The sequence below is a fragment of the Diplotaxodon limnothrissa genome, linkage group LG6 (assembly GCF_057381915.1).
Source record: "Diplotaxodon limnothrissa isolate DT_005_m linkage group LG6, D_limnothrissa_male_GT1.1, whole genome shotgun sequence".
NCBI lineage: Eukaryota > Metazoa > Chordata > Actinopteri > Cichliformes > Cichlidae > Diplotaxodon > Diplotaxodon limnothrissa.
This window is the reverse complement of record NC_140601.1, coordinates 6,803,347-6,823,884: the sequence shown is the minus strand read 5'-3', so window position 1 is coordinate 6,823,884 and position 20,538 is coordinate 6,803,347. Positions and strand designations below refer to the sequence as shown.

The following is a 20,538-nucleotide window of genomic DNA, read 5'->3' as shown; positions in this document are numbered from 1 at the left end:
CTTGGACAGTCTCGGTCGTTGTGTCCTTGGGCAAGACACTTCACCCGTTGCCTACTGGTGGTGGTCAGAGGGCCTGGTGGCGCCAGTGTCCGGCAGCCTCGCCTCTGTCAGTGCGCCCCAGGGTGGCTGTGGCTACAATGTAGCTTACCATCACCAGTGTGTGAATGTGTGCGTGAATGGGTGGATGACTGGATATGTAAAGCGCTTTGGGGTCCTTAGGGACTAGAAAAGCGCTATATAAATACAGGCCATTTACCATTCACTTACAGGGGGGTCATCAGTGACTTTGTTGGCTGGTGTGAGACCAACGTACTCCAAATCAACGCCGGCAAGACAAAGGAGATGATTATAGACTTCAGGAAGAAGTCAGAATCAGAATCAGAATACTTTATTGATCCCTGGGGGAAATTATTTTTTGTTACAGTGCTCCATTTTAAACCAACATTAAGACAAGACAGACAATACGCTAACTAAGAATAGTACAATATATACATATACATACATACATACATAAGTCACTTATAAATAAATATTTGGAAAAGAAACATGTGTAGTTGTAGCAGCAAACAGTGTGTTAAGTGGATGCGTTGTACAGGGAGATGGCCACAGGCAGGAATGATTTCCTGTGTCGTTCAGTGGTGCTTTTCGGTAATCTCAGTCTCTCACTGAACGAGCTCCTGTGACTGACCAACATGTCATGGAGTGGGTGGGAGGTGTTATCCAACATTGTCTTTATCTTGGACAGCATCCGCTGTCACCCCCTACAACACCGATGAACATCCAAGGGAAAGACATTGAGATAGTGGACTCTTATAAGTACCTGGGTGTTCACCTCAACAATAAACTGGACTGGACTACAAATACAGACGTCCTGTATAAGAAGGGCCAGAGCCTCCACCTGCTGAGGAGACTGAGGTCCTTCGGAGTCTGCAGGACTCTGTTAAGGACATTCTATGACACTGTGGCAGCATCTGCCCTTTTCTATGCAGTGGCCTGCTGGGGGAGTGGATGCACGGACATGGACAGGAGCAGGATTGACAAACTGGTGCGGAGGTCTAGCTCCGTGTTGGGATGTCCCCTGGAGTCCGTGGAGGTGGTTAGTGAGGGGAGGATGTTAGTAAAGCTGACATCCATCATGAACAACCCACATCACTCACTGCATGAGTATGTGAGTGGGCTGAGCAGCTCCTTTAGTCAGAGACTGAAACACCCTCACTGCAGGAAGGAGCGCTTTCGCAGATCATTCATCCCAACAGCAGTTAGACTCTATAACTCCTCAATCACGATGTCATAAGCAGTGTTGGGTAAGTTACTTTAAATTAGTAACTTAGTTACATTACTAGTTACTTCTATCAAAAGTAACTCAGTTACTTCAAGTTACTCGTTACTTTCAGAGTAACTAGTTACTAGGGAAAGTAACTTTGGTTTTACTCAGAATTCTCTTGTTAATGTGTTGCTTCTGTAACTGGATACCCAGCCAGACTACCAGTCTTCTAGCTTGCTTACTTGCCACAAGTGCACTGTGCCACCTACCAATAGAAAGGAAAAAAATAATGTGCACACTTCCATGAGAGAAATCCCACGCCTGGACCGTCGTTGACCGCCGCATGATTCTAGCCTGCTTTTTACATCCAACACAAAAACTGCAGTCGTGGTGCTTTCGATTGTACTTAGAACTCGGAAATTCTGCCTTCTGTATAGGAAGATGCAGGTAACACCAGAGTGCAGATGAGCTGCTTACAGGGCTGGACTGGGACAAAAAAAAATCATCCTGGGCATTTTGACTAGAGACCGGCCCACCATTATAGGAAAAATCATAAAGCCTTTGAATGAAAACAAACGCTGTTGTGACAGTGATGTACACTGTTCTGATGGTATATATGTATCAATCTATCAATTGTTTGTTGTAAGACTCAGATAATTATTTTTTAAAAGCTAGACATTTTAAATGAGAATAAGAAAGAAAAGTATTTCCTTGTGCCCCCTCTCCCTGTTAATGCCCTACCTGCCCCCCTGGCAACACTTTGCTAGATCCGCCCCTGCACAGTTACCAGCTGTCAGCTACATAAAAAAAGGATCCTGGTGTTATTTCTCAGAAACAGTTCATAACTTCCCTTCAACTCATTCATGTCACCTAAAAGGTAAACCTGTTTCTCCATCACCTGTTCAGCTCTGATGATCCAGTAAGGACATCTCCTGGTTTCATCTTCATGTTTCCATCTCACCACATATACAAACCGATATCATGACCAGCAGCTTTACAGCTTGGCTCCAGCAAACATCAGCTGATACAAGAAATTAATATTAAATAAATTCTAACAACAGCTGATCAAGCTTAAAAGTGCTGCTGTTGTTTACCGCGACATCCGCTGGTTTCCTCTTTCTGGCGCAAAGTGGGCGATAAACAAACAAGAGAGAAAAGCCGATCAGCTGATCATTGATCAGTTTCATGATTGAAGTAGAAACAGGAGAGGGAGGGGGGAGAATGAGAGAAGAAGAGGCAGCTGTGCAGCGTAAACACAGAGTAACTCCAGCTTTGTGTCTTTTTCATTGTAGCTGAAGTCCGGGACAAAATGTTCCTTTTCACCTCAATACGAAACTCGTAAAATTTTCTCCAAATACAAGACGATTCTGTTTTTTACGGGACGGTTGGCAACTCTAATAATTAACCGTATGAACAAAATAAAGTTCAACATCAGTAACATTGCACCCACCCAGCTGTATAGAAACTCCGTCATGCTAGCTAGTACGCAGTACGAAAAAGTCAGCATAACGAAAATAAACTCCACCTAAACTTGATTTATATGTGACTGAGATAAACTGCAGGTTATAACTTCTTACCTGAAGTTCAGTTCACCTGATACTCGGACCGGCGGCTGCTTCAGGTCTCTCCTCTTGCATCCACCTGCTGGCTTCCACCACTTGCTAATGTTATTGAATCTGTGGAAGCTCCGCGATAGCCACCACACAAAGTAACGAATAACGAGCCTATTTAAATCCCAGTAACGAGTAACGCGTTCCTGGTTTTGGCATAATAACTAGTTCCCGTGCTCGTTACCACAATGATAACGTAGTTACTGTAACGCGTTACTTAATAACGCGTTAGTCCCAACACTGGTCATAAGTCACTGGACACTGTGAACATCCACGGTCACCACTTCATGCATAATGGACCTTCCATGACCTTCCAAGCTATATAGTTTATGTCTTCCATATTTCCAACTATATCCATAATCACATACTGTGTATGCTACCATTGTATATAGTGTATTATCTTACTTTTTTTCATTGATTGTACTTAATTGTATTTTTGTATTTCCTTCATATATCTGTACCTGAACTGAGGTGACGCAAAAATTTCCCCGTTGTGGGATCAATAAAGTCTTATCTTATCTTATCTCTTGGTAGAGGCAATCTGCAGCACACAAGGGCCTGTGCTGCTGACTGAGGAATTCTACACAACATCAGGGCCTGAGCTGCTGGCTGAGGTCATCTACATTACACCAGAGCCTGTGCTGATGGCTGAGGGAAGCTACATATACACCAGGGCCTGTGCTGCTGGCGGATGACATCCAAAGCACACCAAGGCCTGTGCTGCTGGCTGATGACATCTACATCACACCAGGGCCTGAGCTTCTGTTGGTAGAGGCCATTTACAGCACACCAGGGCCTGTGCTGCTGGCTGAGGCCATCTACATTGCACAAGGGCCTGTGCTGCTACCTTATGCCATCAACAATGCAACAGGGCCTGTGCTGGCGTCTTAGGCCATCAACATTACACCATGGCCTGTGCCAATGGCTGACGCCACCTACATTACATCAGGGCCTTAGCTGATGTTGGTACAGTCCATCTAAGGCACACCAGGGCCGGTGCTACTGGCTGACGCCATCTACAGCACACCAGGGCTTGTGCTGTTGGCTGATTCCTTCTAAATTACAACGGTTCCTGTGGTGCTGGCTGAGGCCATCTACATTACACAAGGGCCTGTGCTGCTGACTGAGGAATTCTACAGTACACAAGAGAATGAGCTGGTTTTGGTAGAGGCCATCTACAATACACCAGGGCCTGTGCTGCTGTTTGCTGATGCCATCTACATCACACCAGGGCATGTGCTGCTGTTTGCTGATGCCATCTACATCACACCAGGGCATGTGCTGCTTTTGGTATAGCCATCTACATCACACCAGGGCCTGTGCTGCTAGCTAAGGCCATCTACATTACACCAGGTCCTTTGATGCTGGCTGAGGCCATTTACATCACACCAGGGCCTGAGCTTCTCTAGGCTGAGGCCATCTAAAGCACACCAGGGCATGTGCTGCTGGCTGAGGCCATCTACTCAACATCAGGGCCTGTGCTGCTGGCTAAGACCATCTACATTACACCAGGGCCTGTGCTGATGGCTGAGGTCACCTACATTACATCAGGGCCTGAGCTTCTGTTGGCTGAGGCCATCTAAAGCACACCAGGGCATGTGCTGCTGGCTAAGACCATCTACATTACACCAGGGCCTGTGCTGATGGCTGAGGCCATCAACATTACATCAGGGCCTTAGCTGCTGTTGGTAAAGTCCATCTAAGGCACACCAGGGTGGGTGCTACTAGCTGAAGCTATCTACATTACTTCATGGCCTGTGCTGCAGTTGGCTTAGGCCATCAACAGTACACGAATGCCTGTGCTGCTGCTTGAGGCCATCATCACAACATCAGGGCCTGTGCTGCTTGCTTAGGGCATCTACATTACACCATGGCCTGTGCTGCTTGCGAGGCCATCTACATCACACAAGGGCCTGTGCTGCTGGTTGAGGCCATGTTAATTGCACCAGGGCCTGTGTTGATGACTGATACCATCAACAGCACAACAGGGCCTGTGCTACTAGCTAAGGTGTTCAACATTGCAACAGGGCTTGTGCTGCTGTCTTAGGCATTCAACATCACAGCAGGCCCTAAGCTTCTGTTGGTAGAGGCCATTTACAGGACACCAGCACATGTGCTGCTGGCTAAGGCCATCTACATTACACCAGGTCCTTTGATGCTGGCTGAGGCCATTTACATCACACCAGGGCCTGAGCTTCTCTAGGCTGAGGCCATCTAAAGCACACCAGGGCATGTGCTGCTGGCTGAGGCCATCTACTCAACATCAGGGCCTGTGCTGCTGGCTAAGACCATCTACATTACACCAGGGCCTGTGCTGATGGCTGAGGTCACCTACATTACATCAGGGCCTGAGCTTCTGTTGGCTGAGGCCATCTAAAGCACACCAGGGCATGTGCTGCTGGCTAAGACCATCTACATTACACCAGGGCCTGTGCTGATGGCTGAGGCCATCAACATTACATCAGGGCCTTAGCTGCTGTTGGTAAAGTCCATCTAAGGCACACCAGGGTGGGTGCTACTAGCTGAAGCTATCTACATTACTTCATGGCCTGTGCTGCAGTTGGCTTAGGCCATCAACAGTACACGAATGCCTGTGCTGCTGCTTGAGGCCATCATCACAACATCAGGGCCTGTGCTGCTTGCTTAGGGCATCTACATTACACCATGGCCTGTGCTGCTTGCGAGGCCATCTACATCACACAAGGGCCTGTGCTGCTGGTTGAGGCCATGTTAATTGCACCAGGGCCTGTGTTGATGACTGATACCATCAACAGCACAACAGGGCCTGTGCTACTAGCTAAGGTGTTCAACATTGCAACAGGGCTTGTGCTGCTGTCTTAGGCATTCAACATCACAGCAGGCCCTAAGCTTCTGTTGGTAGAGGCCATTTACAGGACACCAGCACATGTGCTGCTGGCTGAGGCCATCTACAGTACACAAGGCACTGAGCTGCTGTTGGTAGAGGACATCTACAGTGCACCAGGGCCTGTGCTGCTTTTGGTAGAGGCAATCTACCGCATACCAGGGCCTGTGCTGCTGGCTGAGGCCATCTACATTACAGCAGGGCCTGTGCTGATGGCTGAGGCTAGCTACATTACAGCAAGGCCGGTGCTGCTAGCTAAGGCCATCAACATTGCAACAGGGACTGTGCTGCTTTCTTAGGCCATTTACAGTACACCATCGCCTGAGCTTCTGTTGGTAGAGGCCGTCTACAGCACACCAGGGCATGTGCTGCCGTCTTAGGCCATAAACATCACAGCAGGGCCTGTGCTGCTAGCTAAGGCCATTTACATCACACCAGGGCCTGAGCTTCTGTTGGTAGACGCCATCTACATTACACCATGGCCTGTCCTGCTTGCTGATGCCATCTACATCACACTAGGGCCTGTGCTGCTGGTTGACGCCATCTTAATTGTACCAGGGCCTGTGTTGATGACTGATACCATTAACGGCACATCAGGGCCTGTGCTACTAGCTAAGGTGTTCAACATTGCAACAGGGCTTGTTCTGCTGTCTTAGGCAATCAACATCACAGCAGTGCCTGTGCTGCTAGCTAAGGCCATCTACAGTACACCAGGGCCTGTGCTGCTGGCTGAGGCCATCTACATTACACCAGGGTCTGTGGTGCTGGCTGAGGCCATCTACAGTACACCAGGGCCTGTCCTGCAAGCTGAGTTCATCTACACAACATCAAGGCCTGTGCTGCTTACTTAGGCCATCTTCATTACATCAGGGACTGTGTTGATGGCTGAGGAAAGCTACATTACACCAGGGCCTGTGCTGCTGGTTGATGACATCAAAAGCAAACCAGGGCCTGTGCTGCAGGCAGATGACGTCCAAAGCACACCAGGGCCTGATCTGTTAGCTGATGCCATCTGCAGTAAACCATGGCCTGTGCTGCAGGCTGAATCCATCTACAGTACACAAGGGACTGAGCTGCTGTTGGTAGAGGCTATTATTGTTATTGTATATTTTACACATGTTTGTATGGGATATTGTATTCGTTTTAAATGTTATACCAATGTGGTATGTGACTTTTGTTGCCATGATGCCAGGTCTCTCTGGGAAATGAGATTTTTAATCTCAATGAGATTTTTTACCTGGATAAATAAAGGATTAATTAAAAAAAAAAACTACATTACACCAGGGCCTGTGCTTCTGTTGCTAGAGGCCATCTACAGCACAGTAGGGCCTGTGCTGCTGGCTGATGCTATCTACATCAAGAATAAAGTTACGTTGAATCCAAGCACACCATTGTTTTTCTTGTGACATTACCAATAAGTGTGATGTGTCACATGGCCCTCTTCCTATTGAAGAAACAAAAGTTGTATCCAAGATGGCCGACTTCTAAATGGCCACCATGGTCACCACCCATCTTGAGGAGTTTGCCCCCTCACATATACTAATGTGCCATAAACAGGACTTTAATATCACCAACCATTCCCATTTTATTATGGTGTATCCATATAAATGGCCCATCCTGTATACTGAGTGCAATGTACATACCTAAGATCAATATATTCCTTTCAATAGTAACCTCTCTTCAGCAATAAATGCTGGTGTGTTTTATTTTTTCCATTTTTGTGTGTGATGTGAGAATTATTAGAGGTTTCAATTGTTTTTCTTTCACTTGCTCTTTCTGATTCTGAAGGAAAGTATATTTTGAGGGATTCTAAGTGTGTGAATGTTGTGAGTACTGGGTTTGAATGATTCTGTGCGAGTCATACTAAATAATAAATAAATAATAATCACACTACACGGGTTCATAGCAGAGTGTGTGAACAGAGGAAGTCTGAGAGAAAAGTGTGTGTGGGACGGCGAAGTTTAGGGAAGGATGCAAAATGCTGAGGAAACTATTGTGTGGATGATGCTACAAAACTGACCTAAAGAATGGTGATATGTGTGGAAAAACAAACAACAAAAACTGTTAATTGTCCTGAGGTCTGAAAGAGATCTGCTAAGTACGCTGAAGACTGTGATGAATGTTGGGTCTGTGTTTCCACAAGCCCCGCTAATTCTAGAGACTTATTCATCATGAAGAAAACAAGACAGTCGATCGATCGATTATTTGCGCAAGGGAGGCCTCGTCTGTGTCCACCACGAAAATGACCCCCAGATCTGACCTCCTCCTGCTACCTTTTATTGAGAGACAGTTCACACAAAACACGTCAGAACAAAGCCACGCCCCCTTGGTTCTAAGACAAAGTATTTTATGTATATGTGTGAACTTCTGTAAGAATGTGTGTGCGTGTGTGCGTGTGTGTGTGTGTGTGTGTGTGTGTGTGTGTGTGTGTGTGTCAGACCTCCTGCTGACCAAAGGGTCGTAAACCCAGGAAGCTTACATCAAAAGAAACAGATCTTTCAGATAGGATGTATCTACAATAAAACCTCCCCCAGCACAGAGTGGTTGGAGAGGTGGTCAGGATCAAAGGAATGGCTTTGAGCCTACTGCTTGAACTAAGACTGTACAAATTTAAGAAACACAATGGCAACATTCAACAAAGAACTTAGTATATTTAAAAGTGTGTGTGTGTGTGTGAAATAAGGGTGCATTGTTTTTAGATCAAGACTTAGCAGAATTACAGAGGGTTTATAGACTGTAAATACAAAAAATAAGAGTTTGATTATCCTGAAGAAACAGGAAGGAGAGAAACAGAAAATATGAGTCTGTGTGGCTGTGTGTGTGACAGGAAGTAGTGTGTGTGACAGGAACTTTGCATGCCCATAAAAGGAAACTGGCTGATGTGTGTAGTGTGAGACCAGGGAGAAAGACTTAGAAGGATTGTCTTAAGAAAAAGTAATAAAAAAGGATATTAATCACATGTTTTAGTGTGTCAGTACAGGTGGACTCTTCTCAACCTGAAAACATGAGTACAGCGCAAAAGGATAGATTAACAGAATTGCGATGAAAACAGGCCAGTCTTTGGCTTAAAATTTTTTACAGCTTGACCTCTCATTCTGTCCCAATCCTGAGAAGAAGCTTAAAGGACAGACAATCTCCCGATGAAGACAGACAGAACACCGTGTACTTGAATAATTAACAGCAGGCAAAAAGACAGTGCAACTGAACTATTACACTGACGACTCCAGCAGCAGCATGTAAGGAAGCACGTGATGCAACATGCACTGTGAATTACAGGTTGGTAAGAACAGTGGGATAAATAACTGTTGGAAAGCACTGGACACTGATTTTCAGATTTGCCATGTGAGTGAGAGGTCAAGCCCGGACGAGTTCGAGTGAGAGAGTACAGGATATGACTGGATTGACAATGGTGACTGAATTCGTGGAGGTTTAGAATTGTCCACCACATCACAACAAAGAGGTAAAAAAAAAAAAAAGAAGAAGGTAAAAATAATGAGAGGAACTAACTAACAATTACATTAATGAATAGAAAACACACATACACAAATTGTTACATGTGAAATTATTTTTTGGAAAGAATCAGAAGTGAGACAGTTTGAATCCACAGCTCAGTGTAAAGATGCATGAATTAAACCTTATTATAAAATACATATGCAATGAAGAAACAGCTTACACTCAACATTAATATGAACACATAACATAAATGCAATGAAGACACGCTTACACTTATATACATGACATGAATTGTTATTTCTGGCGGGTGGGAGAGAAGTGGGTCGGTTAAGCACTGATGATAATAATGAAAATGTCTCAGTTTTGTTATTTTCAGGCGCAAAGCAGACCTGGACCAATTTTCCACATGCAGCGGTCGGAAGAAATTTATAGGTGAACATCACTGGTGTCACTAATTCTGACATGAGAGCTCTCACTCCTGGCTGAAGACAAGGAATGCTGTTATTTAAGGTGGGAAATCAAAATTTAGGTTAGCAACCTTGGGGAAGAGAAAACTGTCTGATTAAGTGGGAAAATTGTGAAGGAGTCTGAAACACTGCAAAAGCAACATATACAAAATCACACACACAAACAGAAAATGCATTAACCTTAAGAGAGCTCATGAAGATTAATGCACAGACATTGATTAAACCTGGCTAAGAACACAAACATATGCAATGAAAATCAGCTTGCTACTTTCATAAGTATTAGAATAGTGTGAAGTTAACACACTTAAAGCTTGAAGTTGAGGAATAACTCAGGGAGTTCCATGACAATGAAGTGATTTATGTGAAAAGGAAAATGTCTCCAGCTTGGGAAAGGGTGAAATTGCAGATCACCCGAAGCCCTTGCTGGATACAAAATGAAATATAAATAAAATATTATAATAGACTATTGTATATTAGTAGTATAGTAGTATATTGTAATATACTAATAAAATATTGTAATGTCCCATTGCTGTTATATAAAAAGATAATAACATTAATAATGACATAATATTAATACGAAGAGGCACCTTAGTCAGTTATGATGTGAGGTTAAGCTTAAGGTTGCTCAAGCCTGTAGAATTGCAGAGAGACCATTTTGGATTCATCAGAGTCACTGCAAGAAAGTGGAGCTTGAAGCCCAGACTGTCACGGTCGCAGTGGCAGACCGTGTGGAGAGTGTGTGGAGGACTCAGGTGCAGACACAGGCGTGGACACAAAACTGAGTTGAACGAAAAGCGAGCCTTTATTGTGGCTGAAGACAAGGAGTGCAAACAAGGCAGAAGCGCAGTGACAAAACTAAACTATAACTAAACTGGGAAAGTGATACCAGGATAAACTATGAAGACACAGGAAATCATAACTATGAATACAAAAGACTGGCTGTGACAACATGGAGGGTGGGAACACAGACGACGCGACACAGACTGCATGAAACACCGAGACTAAATACACATGAGGGATGATCAGGGGAAGTGGCCACACATGGGAGCACAGCTGACACACATGAACCTAACAACAGGACAGGAGAGGTGAAACTAAATACACTGACATTGAATACAGACTTTCAAAGTAAAACAGGAAACATGGAGATTAGACATGACATGAACTAAACATAACCACGCACACATGACTCATGACAGGTAGACGCACGAACCAGGGATACGGAGTACAGGGGAAGATGACAGAAGTGACAGCATGAACTTGACAACACAAGATACACAGACATAAACACATGAAGGGCAAGGGAGGCTTAATACAAGGGTAATATAATTACAAATGAGCTGGAATAACTTAATGAACCTAACAAACAATAAACATCAAAATAGACTAAACACAAAACACTGGGTCGCACGACCCAGGACCATGACACAGACCACTAGAGATTCACAAGTGTAAGGAGTATCTCACCAGTGTCAGTGGGTTCAGTGGTGAGGGAGGAGTGCTGATTGAGCTCAGCTAGCACTCTCATTCTCTCCAGCCACTGACCAACTTTAGGCTCACTGATGCATTTGGGTGTGACCAACCTCAAGCATGAAGTGTTCTCAGGTGGAAACTGGCGTCTTACTACTGGCAACGGCTCTGCTCATCACGCTATCCGCACTGGAAGATGGCAGAAAACAATACACGAGCCGAGAAAGGAGATGGACACATGACAACTCACATCTAACGCACATGACACAAGCACATCAGTACATCTAACCATATATGGAAAAAAAGTTACGAAGCATTCTGCATACTGATGAAAGCACTGAACTATAATCATTGTATACACAGAGTGCTTATTAAGAAGTGTGTTCTGGTTGACCACCTCAGGGAATGAGACAACACCTGAGGTTGTTGTCTCATTCCCTGAGCCAGAGGACGGCTAGAGAGGGTCAGAGCGAGGGCAGTGGACCCCTCGGCGGTGACCCCGATGTCCATGATGCCATTGATGGACATGGAAGCAGCTGAGTGGGCCGAGGAGTGACACAACACAACGTATGGTGACCTCTTGTGGTCAAGAGGTCAAGAGAGGGAATTGTGGAATTGAACAAGTTATTTTACTGCTACAGTATAATCTACAGCATTAACATTGCATTAACAATATAACAGATAGCTTTAAGACGGCACTAAGATGTTTAAACATACAGGCACCATATTAACCTTTATTCCAGGTGCAGTTATAACCATTTTATACACACCTTGCAGTTTGTGCTTTTTAAAGAGTTGAAGCTCAGTCAGTTAATTGAAGGTCAGAAGCTTCGTCCGGCGCTAGGTCCAGACGATCTATTGTGCAAAGTGACTTAGAGTTATGGAAGGATTGCCTACACGCTTACAAGACACATATGCCATGTTACTCATTATTATCTTTTAGTTGTTTATATCCTTTTTATTAAGCTTTGAGTAGTGGCATTTGATTAAAGCATTTATTCAATATATTCCGTATATATAGTTTCAGTTAGATTATTACACATATGAGAGTGACTGCCGTCTGGTAAGAGGTCATGAGTTTAGTTGGCGAGGTGAGACAGAGTGCATTTGAGGTCAAGACACACACACACACAGGAGGTAGACTCATATTCTAGGTAAGAGTTCAGACATATTTTGCTTGTAGCTGCATTTTGTGCCTGCATAAGTGACAGTTTGTTGTAGGACGTGCGTCTGATGTTCCAGAGATAAGCGAGAGCAAGAAGCATCTACAGGAAGCACCTGGCGTGGAGACGGAGAGAATGTTCTTTTCAAATGTGTCAAAAGTTGTCAACAGAACATTTGTGGTTTTGAAACTTATGCATGTGATGTATCTGCTTTGACGCATGAGGGGGCGTAAGAATACCCTGATGTTATAAAAACTGCTTGTGTATTGTTAGGTGGAGATCGATGCTGATTGTGTGTAGTGTTCATCTCCCCACGCGTGTGTTCATTAAAATCATTGTTTGACCCAAACTCTTCTGGACCATCATTGTTTTGTTCTCATCCTCAATATTCTGAACACGCGACAAGGGTCAGCAGTGCTAAGTTCCTGGGTGTACACCTTTCTGATGACCTGTCCTTCTCCATTAACACAACAGCAGTTATCAAAAGAGCACAAAAGTGTCTCCACTCCCTGAGGAAACACTGAAAAGGAGGACTCTCCACACTTCACCTCACAATTTTTTACTGTGGCACCATTGAAAACAGCCTGACACAAAGTTTTACATCTTGGTTTGGCAGCTGCAGCTGTCCTATGAGAAGCGACAAATCAATAGGATTGTTAAGACCGCCAGGAGGATTGTTGGTACACACACAAACACACACACGTGTATACGTATATGTATATATATATATATATACGTATACACTGTCACACTGCGACTGAACGGACTCACACGCAGGCTCTAGGTCTTGCCGATAGTCACACACACACACTCCGTCCACTCCTCTTCACACTCCACTTGCTCGGGTAACACAGGGGTTGGTCCAGGGAATCTGTACACAGAGACACGAAGGGATAGTAAGGCAAATCGCTGTGAAAGCACTCTAGAAGTAATTGAGCTGGGGTTACACTGACGAGGGTCGGCAACGGTCCAGCGACGAGAAACACAGAGCTGCCATCTTATAAAGGAGCTGGATCACTCGTGATGAGCCATAGGTGCGTGGGCCAAGGGCAGGAGCCCACAGGTGAGCTCCGCCCAGGCAGAGGGAGGAGGGAAAGGGGGGAAGGGAGAGAGCAGGAACAAAAAAAAGAATACAAAAACATATGTAGCCATACTGAGCCGACCGGGTAGGCACAGGGACCCTGACATACACACACACACACACATATATATATATATATATATATATATATATATATATATATATATATATATATATATATACATTAGGGGTGCAACGATACACAAAATTCACGGTTCGGTTCGATACTTTGGTGTCACGGTTCGATATTTTTTCGATACAAAAAAAATGTTCATGCCTTTTTAATTTGTCATTTATTAAAATTATAAATATATATTTTAACTCAAAAGTACAGTTTTTAAATTTAACCCTAACCCTTGTGCGTGTTTTTTATTTTGACAGCGAATGCGCACCTGCGGACCACTTATGTGCAGCCCTGGTTATTTAGCTCGTCATATTGCAGCCACAGAAATTATTTTGTCCATGAAACCATAAAGCTGCACTTTCTTTTTGCCTTATAGTCTGATTTGTCATAACTTCTCCGTTTTGTGGTAAGCTTTTCTTTGGCTGTCACTTCTTCACCCTGACCTGTCTTGTTTGGCTCAGCAGAACTGAAATGCTTTTACACACTCACTCACATAAGCTCAGCGATCAACCTCTCACATGTTTAAGCTTGCTGCGGGAGATTTCACTTGTCATGTTTGCATAGTAAGCTAACGATTAATAAGACGATGTCAGAGGAGTTGGTGCGCAAATTATCATCACTCACAGATCAGTGCTGTCGCTCTCTATACACAGTTCGCACGATTGCAAAGTGAAAGCAAAAAAACAAGCGCAAATTCAAACGCGATTTCAATATGTCACATATTGACAGTGGCTCACCGATGCCAATAACATAATTACCCAGCTACATTTCTGAAAGAATGCAAAAGCATTGACATATATTTTTCCTTCCTACAATAGCCCGACGGGCAGGGTAGCCCGACTGAAAAAATCGCTAGCCCCAGGACGTCAGGCTAGCGATATTGCAAGCCCTGTATCTGATTGAGGAATCACTCATCTTTGGAAAAGAGAGTTTATTACAGAGAAATGTCTCTTTCCAAAATAAAAGCTATACTATCCGCTTCTTCTGGGCTATATTCTCAGCAGCATAAGGAGAATCATGTGCTAACAGCTGTCTAAATGACTCGGCTAAAGTTAGTAGCATGCTTGTTGTTTTTGTCTTTGCACTAGGATGATGTCGGCGTAAATGTGCAGTCATATTCGTTGTGTTCCCACTAGTGCTTTCAGGTTAATCTCGTTGAAATGACCTTAACGCCACAACACGGCAAATCTCCGTTAACGAGCTACCGCCGATCGCCCGTGCATGGGGCTAGACGGCTAACACGTTAACGAGCTAACTGCGCTAACACACTAGTTCCCACCCATGTAATTGAGCATTGCATGGCACATCCAACATACTGTTTTACTTTAGTCCATGACTCGCTTACCTTCAGGGTCATACGTCACATGAAAACCAAAATAATTCCAAACGCCAGATCTGAATGAGGGTGGGGGAGGTGCCCTGCGCTCTTCCTTCTGACTATGCTGTCTGTGTGGAGCACTCAGTGGATCTGCGCTCGACAGTGCAGCCTAGGCGGAGTAGTCGAACGCAGATTCACTGAGCGCTCCACACAGACAGCATCGTCAGAAGGAAAGTTGATAAAATAAATTACAAATGTTGTATTGTTCGATACATATGCGTACCGAACCGAAAGCACTGTATCGAACGGTTCAATATCGATACGAATATCGTTGCACCCCTAATATATATATATGTATATATATACATACATACATATATATGTATATATATACATACATACATATATATGTATATATATACATACATACATATATATGTATATATATACATACATACATATACATATATATACACATATATATATACATATACATATACATATATATATATATATATATATATACATATATATATATATATATATATATATATATACACACATATATGTATGTGTCCCTTGACCACAGAGGGTTAAGGAGACTCACCTTCTTTCCATTTCCAGAGTGTAGCAACCAACCACCTGTGTGAAGTCTGAAATACCCATGATGTTGATTCAAAATGTGCTCTGGCACAATCATAGGCATTGGTTGCTACTGAAAGCAAGAAATAAAGCCGGTCTGCGCTATGGGCTAAACCATTTCTTAATGGTGGAAGGGGGGGTGTAACACAATGGAATACATTCAGTTTTAGAATTTATATTTAGTGTTAGCCATATAGATGGCTCAAAGTGTCAATGCTCTTATTTTAATAAACAACAATGTCATATGCAAAACTAGGGTGGTACTATAGGTGGCAAGAGATCATTTTAGGGTGGCCACCCCATGCCGCCCTTCTAGATCCGCCCCTACAATAAATCCCTGTACCCGTACAGCTGGAATCCCTGGAAACAGAAAGGAAGTGGACGAGCTCGGCATGGAAGCATCCGATCACCCATTTGGAGAGGAGGTGCCTCTTTTTGATCTTATTGTAAAACTTCTGTTTTCATTTTTTCCCTGTCTGCTGTTGAATGAACATCTGTTTTATAGTCCAGCGTATGCTCGTCTCTGTGTCATGACTCCCAGAAACATGATCACCCTTCAGTGGAGTTGATCTGGAAGGATTCCCATGCTGGAGGCCAGTATGGTCTGACTGGTTCTGTGTTTCATTCAGGTGGAGTGTCTCATGGACCCAGAGGACCCACCAGTTACTACTACATGTTACCCATGAAAGTTCGAGTGCAAGGACTCAAAGTGGCGCTGAGCTCCAAGATGGCTCAGGTAAGAGAAACCCCTTTGTTTCATGTGAAGAGCAAATACAGCTGCTAGTGATGTTAGAGGCTCATAACATCTGTAATAAGAGTTGTAAAACATGCAGTAACATATGACGGTGTCCACAAGCAGCTGTTTTTGTCACCCACTTATCTCAAGCGCTTATTGCTGTTGTTATGATGTCACAGAGACGATAACCCGTACAGATATCTCACACGTGTGAATACAGAAGCCGCACCCACCTATTGTTCAGACCCTTTGTTTGCAGTGGTTAGCCACTTAGAAGAAAGTTTGCTTAAAGAGGGGAGGAGATAAATCCACTTGTTTTAAATGGAGAATTTCTTCACCCTTTATGTTCTCATATCATTTCTTGAGAGTATTTGGTTTGTAGCAGATTGGTGACAGTGACGAACTTGTAAGAAAGAAAGAAAATCCTTTCTTTATCTGTGACACTATAATTAGAGCACATAACAAATGTGAGAATAGGATACACGATGACTTTAACTACATTATTACGTATCCGTAATATTTCTTGACAGCTGAATACTTTCCCCCCTTTTGAACTGCTAGCTGACAAAGGATGATCTTCACATTGTGAACTCCCTGAACATCCCCACACCAGACTCTCAGTACCTGCTTGACCTCATCAGACACAGGGGAGAGTCTGTGTTAATAGTGGATGTGTGAGTATCTTTAGCAGCACTTCTGTACAAATGCGAAGGCGGTCACACTTTTTCTCCTCTCCTCCTTACCCTTATCTTCCTTGCTTAGCCTCTTGTATCCTTGTCTTGTCTCGTGTGTATTACTTTCCCTCGAACAATCTCTCACTGTCGTTCTCTAAAACCTAAAAGAGAATTATGGATTTGATCAACTGGTCTCTGAATGCTATTGACACCCTTTTCTCAACGAGAAGTCTGGGCTCGGGAGAGCCCGAGTGCCCTGGAGGGACTTTCCCTGCCAGATACACGATGTCCTGACAGTCCTGGCGGGACTGTCGATCGAGGACGCTGAAGATACCTACCTATTCGGAACCATGATAACAGGGTTCTTGCTGATCGGAGCTGGCTTGGCCCTGACTTATCAGAGAAATAAGAGAGCGGAACCAGCTGTTCAAACCCCCCCAAGGCTGACTGCTGGAATTGAAGCGATGGGACGAGGCGCGACCTCTCACAACGAACGCAGCATGGTTAACACCTTGGAGACACTTACGGCTGCCGTGAAGACTCAAAATAACAACATTGAGCGTATGATGGGATACATCAGAGAGAGGCCTGCTCAAAATGACACCCTTGAGCGAAAGTTGTGGGGTTGTGGGGTCTCAGAATCAAAAGAATGACAACACCACGGAACAGAAGTTTGATACCATCATGGGGAGGCTCGCGGCTCTCCAACGGGAGATCGAGAGACCAGTGTCAGAGTGTTAAAGAATAGCTTGAAATTCGGAGCTGCTCGCATAAAGGAGAAATCAACAATATTCAACATATGGACACCACGGCGCCAGCTGCTCAGGCCCAAGGCTGGAGCCAATCAACAACTTCCTGATAACGACTGTGTGATGACTATCCTTCCCATCCCATGCAAGGCCACCTGGATTGGCTAGCAGACTGTTTATTTAGCCTGATAGGGCGAAGGACACTGTCTCAGCTGAACTATGGACACGCACACACATACACTTACACTGATAAGCACTCACACATCCCCTGTCCCCTTCCAACGCCTTCGATGCTTGTTGCCTCCTGGGAACACGAGGCGGGTCTGGGCCCGCACTGGAGAGTCGGCGCAGTGGCAGGATGGCTGCTGTGTTGCCTGGGAGAACTCCTTATCCCCTACCCAACCCTGTTACTGGTCACGTGCTCTATAATGTTGTACTGTGGACATTTATGTGCTTTTCTGTGCAGAGGAGTTTTTTTGTTTCCTGTTCTCATGCTGTCCTCCTGTAGCCCAGCATGAGTAGAGGTCTCTTTTTTTCCTCTTGTACCTTTCCCACTGTAGTGTACATTTCAGTGTTTTTTTTCTGTAATGCAACCGTTCTCTGACTTGTATCCCCATGTGATGTCTGTGTTGTATGTGTAAGGTCAGGGGGCGGGTTCATTCCACTGCAGGGCAACCTGCCACTGCATGTGGCGAATAAACTTTGAACTCGAACTCGAAATGATCAACTTTAAAATCTGTTTGAATCTCCACCACTGGACGCCCACTGTTGCTCAGTGCTCACGTTGTTGTTGTTGCTTTCAGAGGTGAAGACTTTTCTGAAAACATCCTTCAGGCCACGGCAAACTTGAAGACAGTGAACATCATTCCAGCAATCGGTAAGTTCACACTGAGTGATTTTTGTCTCTCTTAACTCAGTTTTAGCAGATTAATTCAGTGGTTCCCAAACTTTTTTCGAAGGGCCCCCCTTTGTTTTACAGAAAAATGTTCGCGCCCCCCTCACGCGCGCACTAACACATCCTCCAACCACACACACCCATATTTGCTCAATTGCGGTTTATTTCACACCTCAAACATTTAGTAAACAATTAAGCAAATACAAGTAATCTGCAGGTAGTAAGAAAATAAACTACTAACGCACCTACACGGGTATTTTTGAAAACGCAGCTGTTTCTTCCACACGTAAACGGCGTTTCGAATCACCGAAAACTGAGATTTTTTAAAACGAATTTTTTGCGTTTACGTGTGGACGAGGAATACAGAGTTCTTCACGCAACGTTTATGGTATGTGCCTTTTTTCACATCAGCTGTGCGCCACGTTATTGCTTACATGAGGGGAATTGCAGAATGGCAGATAGTCAGATTAACAGTATTTTGTATATCTTCAGGTTTTACACGCTTACATATAAACACGCAGTTACTGTCCCTCTATTTACAAAGGCAGAGGCATCACGGTGTAATTATTTTACATCCATCCATTCGCTTCTGCTTATCCTTTTCAGGGTCGCGGGGGGCGCTGGAGCCTATCCCAGCTGTCATAGGGCGAGAGGCGGGGTACACCCTGGACAGGTCGCCATTCTGTCGCAGGGCTAACACAGAGAGACAGACAACCATTCGCACTCACATTCACTCGCACATTCACACCTGTGGCTGTAGCTCAGGTGGCAGAGCAGGTCAGCCACTAATCAGAAGGTTGGTGGTTCGATCCCAGGCTGCCTCCTGGCTGCATGCCAAATATCCTTGGGCAAGATACTAACCCCATGTTTGCCTACTGGTGGTGGTCAGAGGGCCCGGTGGCGCCAGTGTCCGGCAGCCTCGCTTCTGTCAGTGCGCCCCAGGGCAGCTGTGGCTACAATGTAGCTTGCCATCACCAGTGTGTGAATGTGAGTGTGAATGGTTGTCTGTCTCTCTGTGTTAGCCCTGCGACAGAATGGCGACCTGTCCAGGGTGTACCCCGCTTCTCTGTGAAGCGCTTTGGGGTCCTTAGGGACTAGAAAAGCGCTATACAAATGCAGGCCATTTACCATTTTACACCTAATGGCAATTTGGATTATCCAATTAACCTATCCCCACAAGCTGCATGTCTTTGGATTATTTTACATGTAGTTTTTTTTCCTCCATCCATCCATCCATCCATCTTCATCCGCTTTATCCGAGGCCGGGTCGCAGGGGCAGCAGCCTAAGCAAAGAGGCCCAGACCTCCCTCTCCCCAGCCACCTCCTCCAGCTTATCCGGGGGAATACCAAGGCGTTCCCAGGCCAGCCGAGAGATATAATCTCTCCAGCGTGTCCTGGGTCTGCCCCGGGGCCTCCTCCCGGTGGGACATGCCTGGAACACCTCACCCAGGAGGCGCCCAGGGGGCATCCTTGTCAGATGCCCGAACCACCTCAGCTGGCTCCTTTTGATGTGGAGCAGCAGCTGCTCTACTCTGAGCCCCTCCCGGATGGCCGAACTTCTCACCCTATCTCTAAGGGAGAGGCCAGCCACCCTGTAATAATATTCAACATTGCTATCAATACATTTTTCAAAAAATGCCTCTCTGTGCAAAATATTTCATGCATTGAAGTCTTTGCAGCACTGTGTCTATGGACCCCTAACATGCCAGTTTAATTAAACAGTTGTTAAAAAGCTCAGGGTTTTAAGTGTTATATGTAACAAATCTCTTCTTTAAAACTCACACAGTTTGTCATATTTTCTCTCTCAGGTCTGAATGTCCACAGCATGCTGAAACATGAAGCCATCGTCCTCACTTTGGAAAAGGTTAAGTTTCTGGCACGATGAACGTTACACGCCTCTCTACCCGTTTAAACTAACCTACTCTGACTTTCCTTAAAGAGTGACCTGTAACATATTAACTGAGTTAAGTGAGTCACATTTTCTTTGTTTTTATTTTTTGTAACAAGAAAGTCAATAATAAATAACTCC

General features: G+C 44.6%; 1 pseudogene; it reads left to right on the top strand.

Annotated features, from left to right (window-relative positions):
- The first annotated feature begins 1,018 nt into the window (after positions 1-1,018).
- LOC146630037 (large ribosomal subunit protein uL4m-like) lies at positions 1,019-20,446 on the top strand (annotated as a pseudogene).
- Positions 20,447-20,538: the final 92 nt, after the last annotated feature.